The sequence below is a fragment of the Kogia breviceps genome, chromosome 17 (assembly GCF_026419965.1).
Source record: "Kogia breviceps isolate mKogBre1 chromosome 17, mKogBre1 haplotype 1, whole genome shotgun sequence".
Lineage (NCBI taxonomy): Eukaryota > Metazoa > Chordata > Mammalia > Artiodactyla > Physeteridae > Kogia > Kogia breviceps.
The window spans coordinates 50,768,508-50,788,046 of NC_081326.1; the positions used below are offsets into that span (position 1 = coordinate 50,768,508).

The 19,539-nt window shown below is 37.3% G+C and overlaps 1 long non-coding RNA gene across 1 annotated transcript in view; it reads right to left on the minus strand.

The window, feature by feature from the left end:
- LOC131744145 (uncharacterized) overlaps positions 1-19,539 on the minus strand; it is a 126,205-nt gene that overhangs the window by 101,217 nt on the left and 5,449 nt on the right. The window contains exons 2-3 of the long non-coding RNA XR_009332026.2: positions 3,981-4,053; positions 2,145-2,229 (exon numbers count right to left, since the gene is read on the minus strand). This is a non-coding gene — a long non-coding RNA (uncharacterized lncRNA). The remainder of the gene's footprint in view (positions 1-2,144; positions 2,230-3,980; positions 4,054-19,539) is intronic.

Genomic DNA, 19,539 nt, shown 5'->3' on the forward strand with positions numbered 1-19,539 from the left:
CCACCACAATGAGAAGCCTGTGCACTGCAAAAAAGAGTAGCCCCAGCTCACCACAACTAGAGAAAGCCGGCGTGCAGCAATGAAGTCAAAAATAAATAAATAAATAAATGAATATTTTAAAGACAAACAAACAAACAAAATCCATGTCTCCTCATAGGTTTGGCCACTGGTAACTCAGATACATTTCAGAAACTCAGGTACCTGAGTCTTCTAGCAAAAAGAGTTTTTATATTTTATTGAGTAATATATACTTTTTCTTCCTTAAATTAAAAAATTCTTCATCTTTTATAATTAGAAAAAAAATTGCCTATCTAAGTTAATTTCATATAACTGCTCTTACGTGACTATAATTTTTTGGAAAAGAACTCTCAAAATCAGACCAATGTACTCTGGTTGAACTTTTGTTTTTCAGTTAATTGTGCTTAGCATGCAGCTCAGGTTGATAATCTTGTCTGTGTTGACAGTAAAGTATCTACTTATTGATGTTATGCTGCCAGTTATAACTATTTTCATAGGTGATAATCTAAATTTAGCTCCTGATAGTTCAAAAATATCTGTTATCATCCACACTTCTCAAAAAATATCAATATCATTTTATTTTGTTTTTAACTTTCTAGCATTTTAGAATGGGAAAACTTTTGTTCAGAATTAATGGTTAAAGGGTTAAAGGTTTTACTAGTTATTTATGAACCAAGTGAAAACCCGCAAGACTATTTTCCATTGTTTTAAATATATAGTGCAAATCCAACGTCTTTTATATCCTCTACTGGGACATAAATGAATCAGGCTAGATTAAGGATAATAATCATAAATACCATTTCTGGCTACTAAATGAATTTATTCCTTAAATTTTACGTTAGGTGGTATCATAATTGGGACAACCAATACATTAAAAGAGATTAGTTTTCACAAGTTTGACGTATGTTATATATCTCAAACTACAGTTAAATGTCGTAGACTCTTTTATTTTCAACGAATTCCAATGAGGCAAAAAACACAAACAAAAAGCATAATTCCTCTGAGAATTTAGAGTATGGAGATCTGCAATTCATGAGGTTACTAATTTTAATTCCTGCACAGGGATATTGTTTGATCTACTATTTTAATGAGAGGCTGGATTTTAGCTGTGAAATTTACCTGCAAAATTGTTTTATAATGGAAAATAACATGCTTTTGCTTTCAGTATTACTATTGTAAGAAAAAAATAGACTAAAACCAGATTATTAAGGCCTCCTTTTTTTTTTCTTCCTAAGGACAGCAAGGAAGTCACTATACAAAGTAGAATAAAAATAGAGAGAAAGCATAGATTTGTGAAGGCACAAATCAGATTCAGAAATTTCTCCTGGCCTGAAGCATTACAACACAGCATGCAGGAGAGATCTTTAAGGTAGTCTGCCCTGTGTCATCAAGGGTCTAGATTACATCATCATTGATTTCATCTTCTCCATCTCCTAATTTTAATGGCTCTGTTTTCCCAAAGGCTGCTGTAATTTATCCCATGGGTTCTCAAAATAAGCAAAATTTAAAATAGAAACACTGCTTCTGTGTTGTCTTTATTGTCTTTGCCTTTTTTTGATACCACATCTATTTGCAGAGATAACAGTACCTTCTGCTCCAGTTCCAATGAAAATGCTCTTTATACATTCACTGTTTTATCAATGAGATGAAGAATTTTTGTGATTTGTGAAATAAGACACGAATAATACATTTACAGTACTTTACTGTAAAATTTAACCATAATGAATTTTGCTGAATTTATGAGACAAGAGCTATATCCAAAATAAATTTGGATGAAATGTTTTGCAGCATGTGATAATCCAACTATAATTTTATTTTTTTTCTTACATCAGACTGCAGCAACACTTCCCCAGACATATTTTTAAAATAAACAAAATTACAGTAGTTTTACTTTCTAATATGTTCACTCCTTCCGAGATTCACTGGGAAAGAGTAAAAAAATCTTGAAGAGGGTAATGAGTCCCAGCTGAGAATCATGTGCCAAGATGCTCAATGACTTTTTTTTTCTTTAAAGACATAGATAATAAGGATAGGAAATAATTTTTAGCTATTAGGGAGTGCTTCTTTAAAAAAAACTAGAAGTTCCACATTGAAAATAGATGAATTATCATTTCCAACTGCCTTACCTTATCTGAGAGTAGGAAGGGATTTAAGAAGTTAGCAGTAGTTCTCAAATGTATCTGTCATTCAGGTAGAAGTTGTCACTGGTTCCTGGTAAAAAGTTAAATTTACTTCTCAGAACCTGTTCTTTAGTGAATCCTTAATATTCTTTCAGTGTTAAAATAGCAGTTTTAGATGAAATGATGTGAAGCTAAATTGTGGTTGTTACTTTTAATGTACTCACTTAGCAAAATAAAAAGTTGGCAACTGTATATCGGTCCCCTTACCTTTGCCCTTGAAATTTTAATGGTTCATGAAGCCCCAACTTGGTGAGCACTTTTCTAATAGAGCTTCTGTCTTTCCACAAATACTTATTGAGTCTTTGGGGACAGATCATGAACATGACACACAGGTGTTAAATAGAACTTAGAGTCTCATGATAGACAAATAAGTAATGATTGTAATACAGTGGAATAAGTGCTTTTAGGGAAACAGAAGTGTAGGGAATACTAGAGCATATGAGCAGGCCACCTAATCCTGATTTGGGGAAGTCAGGCAAGGATTTCTCTACGAAAGAGATATAAAACATGACTAGTACATATTGGCTTTGTGAGCAAAGTATCTCCCTTGAGGTAACTAGGTACTTAGAAAAGCAAACCAAGGGGCTGCTTTATCACCATGGAATTAGAGCAAATGGCTATAATTAGAGCCTGTTGAACTTCGATGAAATAATCATGTCCCAGCCAGTACAACAGTTCCTTAGTGGCCAGATATTAATTTCTCTAGGGGCAAGGTAGTGGGATAAAATTTTTGAGGTAAGAAGTGAGATTCTCTTTCTCCATGCATCTCTCTCTGTTTCTGTCTGTCTTTCTGAGAGTGAAACTTTTCTTATCCTCTTCCAGATCCTGAATTTTTGTCTCAGAAGAGAGTATCTGTGGAGAAAACTGGGAGTGCAGGAACCTCATCTTTCTGGGTTTGGTTTCCAAAACCCACCAAAGAGGATACAAGTAGGTGCCTCTGGATAAATCACAAATAAGACAGCATCTAGGGAATAAAGCACTGGGGATGTGGGGGAACTTTCCCTGAGACTAAAATATTGTTCTCACAGGGCTGGGGAGTAGAGGCAGGAGGGGTAGAGAGGAAGAGAATACTCAAGGCGAGCTGATAAAAGCAGAATTTGGTGGTTCGCAAGGACAGAGCCATATATCCAGTCAGAACCTCAAGGAGGTGAGAGCACCCAGTAAAAAAAAGGTTGGAAGGCATGCCTAGGGAGGGCATCTCAAATTCCCATGTGATCCAAAGGTAGTCAGGAGAGCCACAGGACCTGGAGGCGCTTGTGGAGAGAAACAAGGGCTGTATTGCTAACTGGGAGACTAGGCAGGCTTCCCAATGCCTTGAGACTACTAAGCGTGACTCATATATAACTGGTATGGCTGTACTGGTTGATAAATTATCAAAGTACTTTATATTCATTGATAGCCATTTACCCAGAATGACCTACCCTCCCCAAACTAAAGGATTAATGCCTGGGATGGCAGAGGAACCTCCAGTATGCCACATAAGCACTAAACCTGGTATCTGCATTCTTTCTGACTGGTTGGTATATTAGTTATCTCAGGTTGCATGACACTTTACTCCAAAAATTGGCAGCTTAAAGCAGTAATAACCATTTGTTGTCTCACAGAGTTTCTGTGGGTCAGGAATTTGGGAGCAGCTTAGCTGGGCTATTCTGGCTGACGGTATATTATGAGTTTGTAGTCACGAGGTCAGCTGGGTCTGCAGTCTTGACTGGCAGAGGGGGACCAGTCCTAAGATGTGTCACTCACATAGCTGGCAAGCTGTAGGAGGCCTCAGTTACTCACCTTGTGGACCTCTCTGTGAAGCTGCTTCGATGTCTTCAATGACATGGCATCTGCCTTCACCAGAATGAGTGACCTAAGAGAGAGCAAGGCAGAGCTATAATGTCTTTTATGACTTAGCCTTCAAAGACACACTCCATCATTTCTGAAGTATCCTACTGATGACACAGGTAATCCCTATTCATTGTGAGAGAGACTACACAGGGTATACTAACTAGGAGGTGAAAATAATTGGGGGTTGTCTTTAAGGCTCCTACCACAGTCAGTGACCTTGTCCTATGGGTTGTTAAATATTTGGACTGTCACTTTCACACAAGTCAGAGAAGCCTTGAAAAAGGAGGATGCAGAATTGCAGGGCGAAGTCCAACCTGACTGAGATTAAATTTTTGTCTTCCTCCAAGAATGGTACCTCAAACAGAAGCTGGGTTTTATAAAAATGTACATTTCGTTCTTGCACACCTGAATTTGTGTACTGAGATTCACAGCTACTGTGTTCCATGTAACTGCTCCCTGAAAATAACTGCCAAAGTTTTCTTTGTTCACCACTCCTCTTCTATTGCTTTAATTCTTTCTTTAAAAGGTACAATCCTTCAATAACTTTGCTATTTAGAATGTGAATCTGGGAAGCATTCTGCCTCTTCCCATTAATAGTGATTTCATTATATCATTCCTTCCGGAAGCCCAGAATGTGGAGCACGTATAATGTCCTTCCTAGAAGGGCATCTGTGCAGCAAGGCAAATGCTAATTAGTGCTGCCTTGGCATTCAGAAGGAAGAGCAGGTTGACAGTGAGGATCATTGGATTTATGCACCATTCATATTTATTATCTGTTTCGGGGACAAGCATTGATAAAATATGACCTTGCTTAAGTTTATTAACAAACAATCATCAATGATATAGTATGGCAGTTACCCAGTGAATTATCAAGGGGCATGTCTGAGTCCATGTCTTTGGAATTTTCTAGGACTTCATGGAGATCCTGAGTTGCAGAATTTTAGAAATGCTGCCCATTTTAAGAGTTATACTGCTATTCTTGGAAAGATGTTTAAAAATTCTAAGTTACTTGGATATATTTGGAATCTGGGTGAAAAGAGAAAGAAATATGAAGTTCTAGGTAATTTATCAATGGTAGCAGCGTTAGTTCCCAAACCAAGAAAAGAATGAATAATTCCCGATTTGTGTCTCATGAAAAACAAGCAAAATTTCAAGCCTCTGTGGGCTGGATATATTTTACCACGTCTTCTCTTCAACACAAGTCAACCATTGCTGAGCCATTAATCATAACTAGAAAAAGGCATTCTGTGGAATTGAAATATAATTTCCATATGAAATATAGCTATGTTTAATAACTTCTGAGCTATGTATGTCAAATAGCTTCTGAGTCTAGCTATTACTTCAGGAGAACACACAGCGGTACCTCTCATCAAAAATGGAAGCTCGGGCTTCCCTGGTGGCGCAGTGGTTGAGAGTTGTAAGCCTGCCGATGCAGGGGACGCGAGTCGTGCCCCGTCTGGGAAGATCCCGCATGCCGCGGAGCGGCTGGGCCCGTGAGCCATGGCCGCTGAGCCTGTGCATCCGGAGCCTGTGCTCCGCAACGGGAGAGGCCACAGAAGTGAGAGGCCCGCGTACCGCGGAAAAAAAAAACAAAAAAACAAAAAAACCAGGAAGCTCACACCCAGAATGAAAGAATAATAATGACGGCTACTGTGGCAGTTATGGTGGCGCAGTTAGAATCTCTCTTCAAGAAAGAACTTGCTACTCAGCTGCAAGGCGGACTGGGAGCTGACAGCCTCTAGCTGCTAAAGGCTTCAGGGTTTATCTCAGCTTCTGAGCTGAGGCAATGCCCTTCAAGGCAGACCTCAGTCAATGACTGAACATGTCGGGGTCCTAAGGCCTGGCTACTTCTGCCTACTGTAGTAAGACTGTTCTAATCGGTAATCTTTGCTCAGGAGCTTTTCTTATTGAATTGGCTGACACTTGGTCAGATCTAAATCATGGCATGAGACTTGTTCTGTCCAATCCTGCTTATTACTCTCCTTTCACATGTATCAGGTATGCATCATGGTCTGAAAGCATTCCCTACCCAATCTCGCTTTCTTCCCCTTTTATATTTCACATGGAGTGTCCCCTAGTAAAACTCTTGCATTCCCATCTCAACACCTGCTTCTCAGAGGCCCCAAATGACACAGCTACTATTTACTAAGAACCTACTGCGTGAAGGAGTATATCATCGTGTGTTTGGGGAAGTTATTTAACCTCTCCTAACTGTTCTCTCATCTATAAAGTGGGGTTGTTGTAAAAATTAAATGAAATAATCTACAAAGAGTAATTTCTACAGTCCCTGGGATACAGCAAGTACTCAATAACTGGTATGTAACACTAAGAGTATTATGCCATATGCTAGAGTCTGTGCGAGAAATTTTTTATTACTTGTAATTCTTGTTAAATATCAAATATTATTGTGCTCATTTAACATATGAGGTAACTAGTGTTCACTGAAATTAAAATAACTTGTTCAAATTACTTTATATACTTCAACCTGGGATTCAAACTCAGCAAGTTCTGTAGAAGACGGCAATGCACACGTATGCTAGCAAAGAATCCATTGCTGTTACCTAGAATGTAAAGGAGCTCCACACCCTCTATGGCATGGTATGTACAATCTGTAATTAATAAAAACTACTTTGGGGATTCATTAATAATTTTAAGTCTACTGTTAATTCCACCATATATATGACATTAGAATCTATCAATGGGTGCTTAAACCAAGAATTTGTCAAAAAGTTCAGAAGATAAATATATAATGCCACTGCCACTGCCTGATGAATAATGGTCAGTTATTTTATTTTATTTTTTGCATTTTATTTTATTTTTTATTTTTTGAATTTTATTTTATTTTTTTACAAAGGTGCTTATTAGTTATCTATTTTATACATATTAGTGTATATATGTCAATCTCAATATCCCAATTCATCCCCCCTGTGCCTGCTTGACCCCTTTGGTGTCCATACGTTTGTTCTCTACATCAGTGTTTCTATTTCTGCCTTGCAAACCGGTTCATCTGTACCATTTTTCTAGGTTCCACAAATATGCATTAATATACAATATTTATTTTTCTCTTTCTGACTTACTTCACTCTGTATGACAGTCTCTAGATGCATCCATGTCTCTAAAAATGAACCAATTAAGTTCCTTTTTATGGCTAGTAACATTCCATTGTATATATGCACCACATCTTGCTTAACCATTCGTCTGTCAATGGGCATTTAGGATGCTTCCATGACCTGGCTATTGTAAATAGTGCTGCAATGAACATTGGGGTGCATGTGTCTTTTTGATTTATGGTTTTCTCTGGGTACATGCCCAGTCGTGGGATTGCTGGGTCATTTGGTAATTCTATTTTTAGTTTTTTAAGGAATCTCCATACTGTTCTCCATGGTGGCTGTATCAATTTACATTCCCAAAGACAGTGCAAGAGGGTTCCCTTTCCTTCACACCCTCTCCAGCATTTGTTGTTTGTAGGTTTTCTGATGATGGCCATACTAATCAGTGTGAGGTGATACCTCATTGCAGTTTCGATTTGCATTTCTCTAATAATTAGTGATGTTGAGCATCTTTTCATGTTCCTCTTGTCCATTTGTATGTCTTCATTGGAGAAATGTCGATGTAGGTCTTCTGCCCGTTTTTTCACTGGGTTGTTTATTTTTTTAATATTGAGGTGCAGGAGCTGTTTATATATTTTGGAGATTAATCCTTTGTCCATTGATTCATTTGCAAATACTCTCTCCCATTCTGAGGGTTGGGTTTTCATTTGGTTATAGTTTCCTTTGCTGTGCAAAAGTTATTAAATTTCATTAGGTCCCATTTGTTTTTATTTCCATTACTCTAGTAGGTGGGTCCAAAAAATCTTGCTGTGATTTATGTCAAAGAGTGCTCTTCCTAGGTTTTCCTCTAAAAGATTTATAGTTTCTGGCCTTACATTTAGGTCTTTAATCCATTTTGAAATTATTTTTGTGTATGGTGTTAAGGAGTGTTGTACTTTCATTCTTTGACATATAGCTGCCCAGTTTCCCCAGCACCACTTACTGAAGAGACTGCCTTTTCTCCATTGTATATCCTTGCCACCTTTGTTATACATTAGTTGACCATAGGTGCGTGGGTTTTTCTCTGGGCATTGTATCTTGTTCCATTGATCTATATTTCTGTTTTGGTGACAGTACCAAATTGTCTTGATGCCTGTAGCTTTGTAGAATGCTCTGAAGTCAGGGAATCTGATTCCTCCAGCTCCGTTTTTTTCTCTCCAGATTGCTTTGGCTATTCAGTGTCTTTTGTGTCTCCATACAAATTTTTAGATTTTTTTGTTCTAGTTCTGTAAAAAATGCCATTGGGGAGTCAGCTCAACCCACCACCAGTCCATCCCATCAGGAAGCTTGCACAAGCCTCTTAGATAGCCTCATCCACTAGAGGGCAGACAGCAGAAGCAAGAAGAACTACAATCCTACAGGTTGTGGAAGAAAAACCACATTCACAGAAAGATACACAAGATGAAAAAGCAGAGGGCTATGTACCATGTGAAGTAACAAGATAAAACCCCAGAAAAACAACTAAATGAAGTAGAGATAGGCAACCTTCCAGAAAAGAATTCATAATAATGATAGTGAAGATGATCCAGGACCTCAGAAAAAGAATGAAGGCAAAGATCAAGAAGATGTAAGAAATGTTTAACAAAGACCTACAAAAATTAAAGAACATAAAAACAGAGATGAACAATACAATAACTAAAATAAAAACTACACTACAAGGATTCAATAGCAGAGTAACAGAGGCAGAAAAACATATAAGTGACCTGGAAGACAGAATGGTGGAATTCACTGCTGCAGAACAGAATAAAGAAAAAAGAATGAAAAGAAATGAAGACAGCCTAAGAGACCTCTGGGACAACATTAAATGCAACAACATTCGCATTATAGGGGCCCTGGAAGGAGAAGAGAGAGAGAAAGGACCCGAGAAAACATTTGAAGAGATTATAGTTGAAAATTTCCCTAACATGGGAAAGGAAATAGCCACCCAAGTCCAGGAAGTGCAGCAAGTCACATACAGGATAAACCCAAGGAGAAACACACCGAGACACATAGTAATCAAATTGGCAAAAATTAAGACAAAGAAAAATTATTGAAAGCAGCAAGGGAAAAACAACAAATAACATACAATGGAATTCCCAAAAGGTTAACAGCTGACTTCCCAGCAGAAACTCTACAAGGCAGAAGGCAGTGGCATGATATACTTAAAGTAATGAAAGGGAAGAACCTACAAACAAGATTACTCTACCCAGAAAGGATCTCATTCAGATTCCATGGAGAAATCAAAAGCTTTACAGACAAGCAAAAGCTCAGAGAATTCAGCACCACCAAACCAGCTCTACAACAAATGCTAAAGGAACTTCTCTAAGTGGGAAACACAAGAGAAGAAAAGAACCTACAAAAACAAACCTAAAACAATTAAGAAAATGGAAATAGGAACATACATATCGATAATTACCTGAAACGTGAATCGGTTAAATGCTCCAACCAAAAGACACAGGCTTGCTGAATGGATACAAAATCAAGACCCATATATATGCTGCCTACAAGAGACCCACTTCAGACCTATGGACACATACAGACTGAAAGTGAGGAGATGGAAAAAGATATTCCATGCAAATGGAAATCAAAAGAAAGCTGGAGTAGTAATATTCATATCAGATAAAATAGACTTTAAAATAAAGAATGTTACAAGAGACAAGGAAGGACACTACATAATGATCAAGGAATCAATCCAAGAAGAAGATATATAACAATTATAAATATATATGCACCCAACATAGGAGCACCTCAATAAATAAGGGAAATGCTAACAGCTATAAAAGAGGAAATCGACAGTAACACAATAATAGTGGAGGACTTTAATACCTCACTTACACCAATGGATAGATCATCCAAGATGAAAATAAATAAGGAAACAGAAGCTTTAAATGACACAATAGACCAGATAGATTTGATATTTATAGGACATTCCATTCAAAAACAGCAGATTACACTTCTCAAGTGCACACAGAATATTCTCCAGGATAGATCACGTCTTGGGTCACAAATCAAGCCTCAGTAAATTTAAGAAAACGGAGATCATATCAAGCATCTTGACTGACCACAACGCTATGAGATTATAAATGAATTACAGGCAAAAAAAAGTAAAAAACAAAAGCACATGGAGGCTAAACAATACGTTACCAAATAACCAAAAGATCACTGAAGAAATCAAAGAGGAACTCAAAATATATCTAGAGACAAATGACAATGAAAATACGACGATCCAAAAGCTATGGGATGCGGCAAAAGCAGTTCTAAGAGGGAAGTTTATGGCTATACCAGCCTACCTCAAGAAACAAGAAAAATCTCAAATGAACAATCTAATCTTACACCTAAAAGAACTAGAGAAAGAAGAACAAACAAACCCCAAAGTTAGCAGAAGGTAAGAAATCATAAAGATCAGAGCAGAAATAAACAGAAATAAAGAAAAAAATAGCAAAGATCAATAAAACTAAAAGCTGGTTCGTTGAGAAGATAAACAAAATTGATAAAATTTGATGATAGCTAGAATCATCAAGAAAAAGAGAGAGAGGACTCAAATCAATAAAATTAGAAATGAAAAAGGAGAAGTTACAACAGACACCGCAGAAATACAAAGCATCCTAAGAGCCTACTACAAGCAACTCTATGCCAATAATATGGACAACCTGGAAGAAATGGACAAATTCATAGAATGGTATAACCTTCCAAGACTGAAGCAGGAAGAAATAGAAAATATGAACAGACTAATCACAAGTAATGAAATTGAACCTGTGATTAAAAATCTTCCAACAAACAAAAGTCCAGGACCAGATGGCTTCACAGGTGAATTCTATCAAACATTTAGAGAAGAGTTAATACCCATCCTTCTTAAACTCTTCCAAAATATTGCAGAGGAAGGAGCACTCCCAAACTCATTCTATGAGGTCACCATCACCCTGATACCAAAACCAGACAAAGGTACTAGAAAAAAAGAACACTACAGACCAATATCACTGATGAATACAGATGCAAAAATCCTCAACAAAATACTAGCAAACAGAATCCAACAGCACATTAAAAGGATCATACACCATGACTAAGTGGGGTTTATCCCATGGATGCAAGGGTTCTTCAATATACACAAATCAATCAATGTGATATACCATATTAACAAATTGAAGAAGAAAAACCATATGATCATCTCAATAGATGCAGAAAAAGCTTTTGACAAAATTCAACACCCATCTATGATAAAAACTCTCCAGAAAGTGGGCATAGAGGGATCCTATCTCAACATAATAAAGGCCATATACAAAAAACCCACAGCAAACATCATTCTCAATGGTAAAAAACTGAAAGCATTTCTTCTAAGATCAGGAACAAGACAAGGATGTCCACTCTCACCACTATTATTCAACATAGTTTTGGAAGTCCTAGCCATGGCAATCAGAGATGAAAGAGAAATAAAAGGAATACCAAGTGGAAAAGAAGAAGTAAAACTGTCTGTTTGCAGATGACATGATACTATACATAGAGAACTCTAAAGATGCCACCTGAAAACTACTAGAGCTAATCAATGAATATGGTAAAGTTGCAGGATACAAAATTAATGCACAGAAATCTCTTGTATTCCTATACACTAATAATGAAAAATCTGACAGAGAAATTAAAGAAACACTCCCATTTACCATTGCAGCAAAAAGAATAAAATACCTAGGAATAAACCTACCTAGGGAGGCAAAAGACCTGTATGCAGAAAACTGTAAGATACTGATGAAAGATATTAAAGATGACACCAACAGATGGAGAGACATACCATGTTCTTGGATTGGAAGAATCAATATTGTGAAAATGACTATACTACCCAAAGCAACCTACAGATTCAATGCCATCCTTATCAAATTACCAATGTTATTTTTTACAGAACTAGAACAAAAAATCTTAAAATCTGTATGGAGACACAAAAGACCCCAAATAGCCAAGGAGTCTTAAGGGAAAAAAAAAGAAGCGGGAGGAATCAGACTCCCTGACTTCAGACTATACTACAAAGCTACAGTAATCAAGACAATATGGTACTGGCACAAAAACAGAAACATAGATCAATGGAACAAGATAGAAAGCTCAAAGATAAACCCATGCACCTATGGTCAACTAATCTATGACAAATGAGGCAAGGATATACAATGGAGAAAAGACAGTCTCTTCAATAAATGGTGCTGGGGAAACTCGACAGCTACGTGTAAAAGAATGAAATTAGAACACTCCCTAACACCATACACAAAAATAAACTCATAATGGATTTGAGACCTAAATATAAGACCAGACGGTATAAAACGCCTAGAGGAAAACATAGGAAGAACACTCTTTGACATAAATCACAGCAAGATCTTTTTTGATCCACCTCCTAATGGAAATTAAAACAAAAGTAAACAAGTGGGACCAAATGAAACTTGAAAGCTCTTGCACAGCAAAGGAAACTATAAACAACACAAAAAGACAACCCTCAGAATGGGAGAAAATATTTGCAAAGGAATCAATAGACAAAGGATTAATCTCCAAAATGTATAAACAGCTGATGCAGCTCAATATTAAAGAAACAAACAACCCAATCCAAAAATAAGAAGACCTAAATAGACATTTCTCTGAAGAAGACATACATATGGCCAAGAAGTACATGAAAAGCTGCTCAACATCAGTAATTATTAGAGAAATGCCAATCAAAACTACAGTGAGGTATCACCTCACATCAGTTAGAATGGGCATCATCAGAAAATGTACAAACAACAAATGCTGGAGAGGGTGTGGAGAAAAGGGAACCCTCTTGCACTGTTGGTGGGAATGTAAATTGATACAGCTACTATGGAGAACAGTACGGAGTTTCCTTAAAAAACTAAAAATAGAATTACCATATGATCCAGCAATCCCAGTACTGAGCATATTACCAGATAAAAACATAATTAAAAAAGATGTGTGCACCCCAATGTTCACTGTAACACAATACAATAGCCACGTCATCGAAGCTACCTAAATGCCCATTGACAGATGAATGGATAAAGAATTTGTGGTACATATATACAATGGAATATTACTCAGCCATAAAAAGGAACGAAATTGGGTCATTTGTTGAGACGTGGATGGATCTAGAGACTAATACAGAGTGAAGTAAGTCAGAAAGAGTAAAACTAATACTGTATATTAACACATGTATGTGGAACCTAGAAAAATGGTACAGATGAACTGGTGTGCAGGGTAGAAGTTGAGACACAGATGTAGAAAACAAACAAATGGAAACCAAGGGGGGAAACTGCAGGGGGTTGGGGATGGTGGTGTGATGAATTGGGTGATTGGTATTGACATGTATACACTGTTGTGTATTAAATTGATGACTAATAAGAACCTGCTGTATAAAAAAAAATTTAATTTAAAAATTTTAAAAATGCCATTCCTAATTTGATAGGGATTGCATTGAATCTGTATATTGCTTTGGGTAGTATAGTCATTTTCACAATATTGATTTTTCCAATCCAAGAACATGGTATATCTCTCCATCTATTTGTGTCATCTTTGATTTCTTTCCTCAGTGTCCTACAGTTTTCTGAACACAGGTCTTTTACATCCTTAGGTAGCTTTATTCCTAGGCATTTTATTCTTTTTGTTGCAGTGGTAAATGGGATTGTTTCCTTAATTTCTCTTTCTGGTCTTTCGTTTTAGTGTATAGGAATGCAAGAGATTTCTGTGCGTTAATTTTGTATCCTGCTACTTTACCAAATTCATTGATTAGCTGTAGTAGTTTTCAGGTGGCATCTTTAGTATTATCTATGTATAGTGTGATGTATCTGCAAACAGTGACAGTTTTAATTCTTTTCCAACTTGTATTCTTTTTATTTCTTTTTCTTCTCTGATTGCCGTGGCTAGGACTTCCAAAACTATGTTGAAAAACAGTCGTTGGAGTGGACATCCTTGTCTTGTTCCTGATCTTAGAGGAAATGCTTTCAGATTTTCACCATTGAGAATGATGTTTGCTGTGGGTTTGTCATATATGGCCTTTATTATGTTGAGGTAGTTTCACTCTCTTCCCACTTTCTGGAGAGTTTTTATCATTAATGGGTGTTGAATTTTGTCAAAAGCTTTATCTGCATCTATTGAGATGATTATATGGTTTTTATTCTTCACTTTTTTACTATGGTGTATCACATTGATTGATTTGCATATATTGAAGAATCCTTGCATCCCTGGGAACAATCCCACTTGATCATGGTGTATGATCCTTTTAATGTGCTGTTGGATTCTGTTTTCTAGTATTTTGTTGAGGATTTTTGCATCTATATTCATCAGTTATATTGGTCCATAATTTTCTACCTTTGTAGTATCTTTGTTTGGTTTTGGTATCAGGGTGATGGTGACCTCATAGAATGAGCTTGGGAGTGTTCCTTCCTCCGCAATGTTTTGGGAGAGTTTGAGAAGGGTGGGTGTTTGCTCTTCTGTAAATATTTGATGGAATTCAACTTTGAAGCCATCTGGTCCTGGACTTTTGTTTATTGGAAGATTTTTAGTCACAGTTTCAATTTCATTACTTGTGATCCATCTGCTCATATTTTCTATTTCTTCCTGGTTCAGTCTTGGAAGGTAATACCTTTCTAAGAATTTGACCATTTCTTCCAGGTTGTCCATTTTATTGGCATAGAGTTGCTTGTAGTAGTCCCTTAGGATGGTTTGTATTTCTGCGGTGTCCATTGTAACTTCTCCTTTTTCATTTCTAAGTTTATTGATTTGAGTCCTCCCCCCTCTTTTTCATGATGAGTCTGGCTAAAGGTTTATCAATTTTGTTTATCTTATCAAAGAACCAGCTTTTAGCCTATTGTTCTTTGCTATTTCCTTTATTTCTATTTCATTTATTTCTGCTCTGATCTTTATGATTTCTTTTCTTCTACTAACTTTGGGTTTTGCTTGTTCTTCTTTCTCTAGTTCCTTTAGGTGTAAGGTTAGATTGTTTATTTGAGATTTTTCTTGTTTCTTGAGGTAGGCTGGTATAGCCATAAACTTCCCTCTTAGAACTGCTTTTGCCACATCTCATAGGTTTTGGATCATCGTGTTTTCATTGTCATTTGTCTCTAGGTATTTTTTGATTTCCTCAGTGATCTCTTATTTAGTAATGTATTGTTTAGCCTCCATGTGTTTTTGTTGTTTACATATTTTCCCCTTTTAATTTATTCTAATCTCATAGTGTTGTGGTTAGAAAAGATGCTTGATATGATTTCAATTTCTTAAATTTACTGAGGCTTGATTTATGACCCAAATGTGATCTATCCTGGAGAATATTCTGTGTGCACTTGAGAAGAAAGTGTAATCTGTTGTTTTTGGATGTAATATCCTATAAATATCAATCAAATCTATCTGGTCTATTGTGTCACTTAAAGCTTGTCTTTCCTTATTAATTTTCTCTCTGGATGATGTGTTCATTGGTGTACGTGACATGTAAAGTCCCCCACTATTATTGTGTTACTGTCGATTTCCTCTTTTATAGCTGTTAGCATTTCCCTTATATATTGAGGTGCTCCTATGTTGGGTACATATATGATTGTTATATCTTCTTCTTGGATTGATCCCTTGATCATTATGTAGTGTCCTTCCTTGTCTCTTGTAACATTCTTTATTTTAAAGTCTATTTTATCTGCTATGAGTATTGCTCTTCCAGATTTCATTTGATTTCCATTTGCATGGAATATCTTTTTCCATTTCCTCACTTTCAGTCTGTATGTGTCCCTAGGTCTGAACTGGGTCTCTTGTAGACAGCATATATATGCGCCTTGTTTTTGTATCCATTCAGTGAGCCCGTGTCTTTTGGCTGGAGCACTTAATCCATTCACGTTTAAGGTAATTATCGATATGTATGTTCCTATTTCCATTTTCTTAATTGTTTTGTGTTTGTTTTTGTAGGTCCTTTTCTTCTCTTGTGTTTCCCACTTGAGAAGTTCCTTTACTATTTGTTGTAGAGCTTGTTCGGTGGTGCTGAATTCTCTTAGCTTTTGCTTGTCTGTAAAGGTTTTAATTTCTCCATCAAATCTGAGTGAGATCCTTGCCGAGTAGAGTAATATTGGTTGTAGCTTCTTCCTTTTCATCACTTGAAATATATTGTACCACTCCCTTCAGGCTTGTAGAGTTTCTGCCGAGAAATCAGCTGTTAACCTTAAGGGAGTTCCCTTGTATATTATTTGTCATTTTTCCCTTGTTGCTTTTAATAATTTTTCTTTGTCTTTAACTTTTGTCAATTTGATTAGTATGAGTCTTGGCATGTTTCTCCTTGGGTTTATCCTGCCTGGGACTCTCTGTGCTTCCTGGACTTCGGTGGTTATACTCTTTCCCATTTTAGTGAAGTTTTTGACTACAATCTCTTCAAATATTTTCTCTAAACTTTCTTCTCTCTCTTCTTCTTCTGGGACCCCTATAATGTGATTTTTGGTGCATTTGATGTTGTCCCAGAGGTCTCTCAGGCTGTCTTCATTTCTTTTCATTCTTTTTTCTTTATTCTGTTCCACTGCAGTGAATTCCACCATTCTGTCTTCCAGGTCACTTATCCATTCTTCTGCCTCAGTTACTCTGCTATTGATTCCTTCTAGTATATTTTTCATTTCAGTTATTGTATTCTTCATTTCTGTTCTTTAATTCTTCTAGGTGTTTGTTCTTTAATTTTTGTAGGTCTTTGTTAAACATTTCTTACATCTTCTTGATCTTTTCCTTCATTCTTTTTCTGAGGTCCTGGATCATCTTCACTATCATTATTCTGAATTCTTTTTCTGGAAGATTGCCTATCTCCACTTCACTTAGTTGTTTTTCTGGGGTTTTGTCTTGTTCCTTCACCCGGTACATAGTCTTCTGTGTTTTCATTTTGTCTATCTTTCTGCGAATGTGGTTTTCATTCCACAGACTTCAGGATTGTAGTTCTTCTTGTTTCTGCTGTCTGACCTCTGGTGGATGAGGCTATCTAAGAGGCTTGTGCAAGCTTCCTGATGGAAGGGACTGGTGGTGTGTAAAGCGGGGTGTTGTTCTGGTTGGTAGAGCTCAGTAAAACTTTAATCCACTTGTCTGCTGATGGGTGGGGCTGAGTTCCCTCCCTGTTGGTTGTTTGGCCTGAGGCGACCCAGTACTGGAGGCTACAGGCTCTTTGATGGGACTCGTGGCCGACTCTTGGAAGGCTCATGCCAAGGAGTACTTCCCAGAACTTCTGCTGCCAGTGTCCTTGTCCCCCCAGTGGGCCACAGCACCCCCCCCCTCCATGGCCTCTGCAGGAGACCCTCCAACACTAGCAGGTAGGTTTGGTTCAATATCCTATGGGGTCCCTGCTCCTTCCCTCTGGGTCCTGTTGTGCACACTACTTTGTGTGTTCCCTCCAAGCGTGGAGTCTCTGTTTCCCCCAGTCCTGTCGAAGTACTGCAATCAATTCCTGCTATCCTTCAAAGTCTGATTCTCTGGGAATTCCTCCTCCCATTGCCAGACCCACAGGTTGGGAAGCCTGACATGGGGCTCAGAACCTTCACACCAATGGGTGGACTTATGTGGTATAATTGTTCTCCAGTTTATGAGTCACTCACAGAGCAGTTATGGGATTTGATTTTACTGTGATTGCGCGCCCTTGTACCATCTCATTGCAGCTTCTGCATTGTCTTTGGATGTGGGGTACCTTTCTTGGTGAGTTCCAGTGTCTTCCTGTTGATGATTGTTCAGCAGTTAGTTGTGATTCTGGTGCTCTCGCAAGAGGGAGTGAGCACACATCCTTCTATTCTGCCATCTTGAATGAATCATTGTCAACTGCTGATGCCAACGCTTTTCCTCCCAACACTGGGAAGCTGACTGATTGCATCACCAAGTCCTCTTGTTACTGAACCAAACTTGGGTCTGCTCAGCCACGTGCAGTAAATCCAGTCTAATGACAGTGAGTTGTGGTGAAGGTAAGTGCAGTGTTTATTATAGGGAGCCAAGCAAGGAATTCAGGAGAGCTAGTGTTCAAAAAGCATGAACTCTGATCAGTTATTTTTGTAGAATGGCTCCCAATTTGGGTTTGATTGATGTTTTCTTATGATTAGATTGAGGTTATGTTTAATATTCCATAATCTTGCTATTGCTAGAAAAATTACATCAAATGAAATCACTCCCCCTCTGCTCCCACCCCACCCACATGACAAATGTTCAAGCCCATTAGCAAAATATGCAAAAGAAATAATAATAGAAACATCATGAGCAGATGAAGGTAAAATATTATAATGCTGAAAGAATTTCTAGTGAGGTGGCAGCAATCTGAACCAAATGGCAGCTTTTGCAGCATACCTGTATTATTCCTTACTTCATAGTTAAGATTAAAAATTGCAAGTACAATTTAAAAAATTATGGTACATAAAGTTTTCAAAAAGTTGATAATATGCTGTTTTCTCAGCAATGAGGTGGTGCTGGATGTGGTTGGTGGAATGGATTTAGGGGGTGGGCAGTCTTCTTAGAGACATTCTGCCAGGAAACAAGTCTCTTTCCCAAGTAAATCCATGAGGTTGATTAAATAAGCCCTCCTATATGTAAAAAAGCACATGATTTACCATCTTAAGGATAATATGGCCACATTATGCCCAGTGTGGCCATATTATTGGCCTTTAAGCCAACTTTAGCCAAGAGTGGTCAGCATGACCTTACAAAGAAAAAGATAACCAGTAAAGATGACCTTGTGGCCTGGTGGCAAGGGTAATATACCTCAGAACTACAGATCTGAGCAAATCAAACCACTAAAGAGAGGGATAGGTGAAGAATGAAAATTACATCTGCAACAGAATAATATGTAATAATAAATGCATAAGTTAACATTCAGTATATTTTTGTGTGAGTTTTGTTTATTGTGAATACATACTCTTAAGAACGTTTTTCAAGTAAAGAATTCAGTTATAGTTCTATTGCAGAAAATGGAGTCTAGATGAGCTCCAGAGACCATCAAATCACAGTAATAGTACATAGAGACTCCCAGATGTTTGGTACCCAAAAGGAATGTTTACGAAAACACATTTTTGCAAAAGGACTGTTACATTTGCACAGATGTATGTGTATATCAGAACATAAAATGCACTTTGGGGAAATTAAATAAATATTGTTTGAAAAAGTGGACTTTCAAGTATGGTTATAAATCTCAAAAAGAATAGCTCTAATTTATTGCCCATCTAGGAGAAATTCTGGGTGTACTCTTTCTGGATGTACTTTCCTCTTCATTCTTACAACTATGGCACAGGGGAGTAATTATCAGTTTGTGAATTCTACTGTGAAAGACCTAAGTGATTTCACTGGAAATCTTTCCCAGAGACTTTCCTTTGCTTTTTAAAATAATATAATTGGATGTGAAATGAATGGCTGGCATATTTTATAACATATATATTGCAAATGACGGCAGACTTGAAAGAACTAGAAGCGCCTAAATGCTATGGTTGTGCCAGTAACAGAGGCATAGG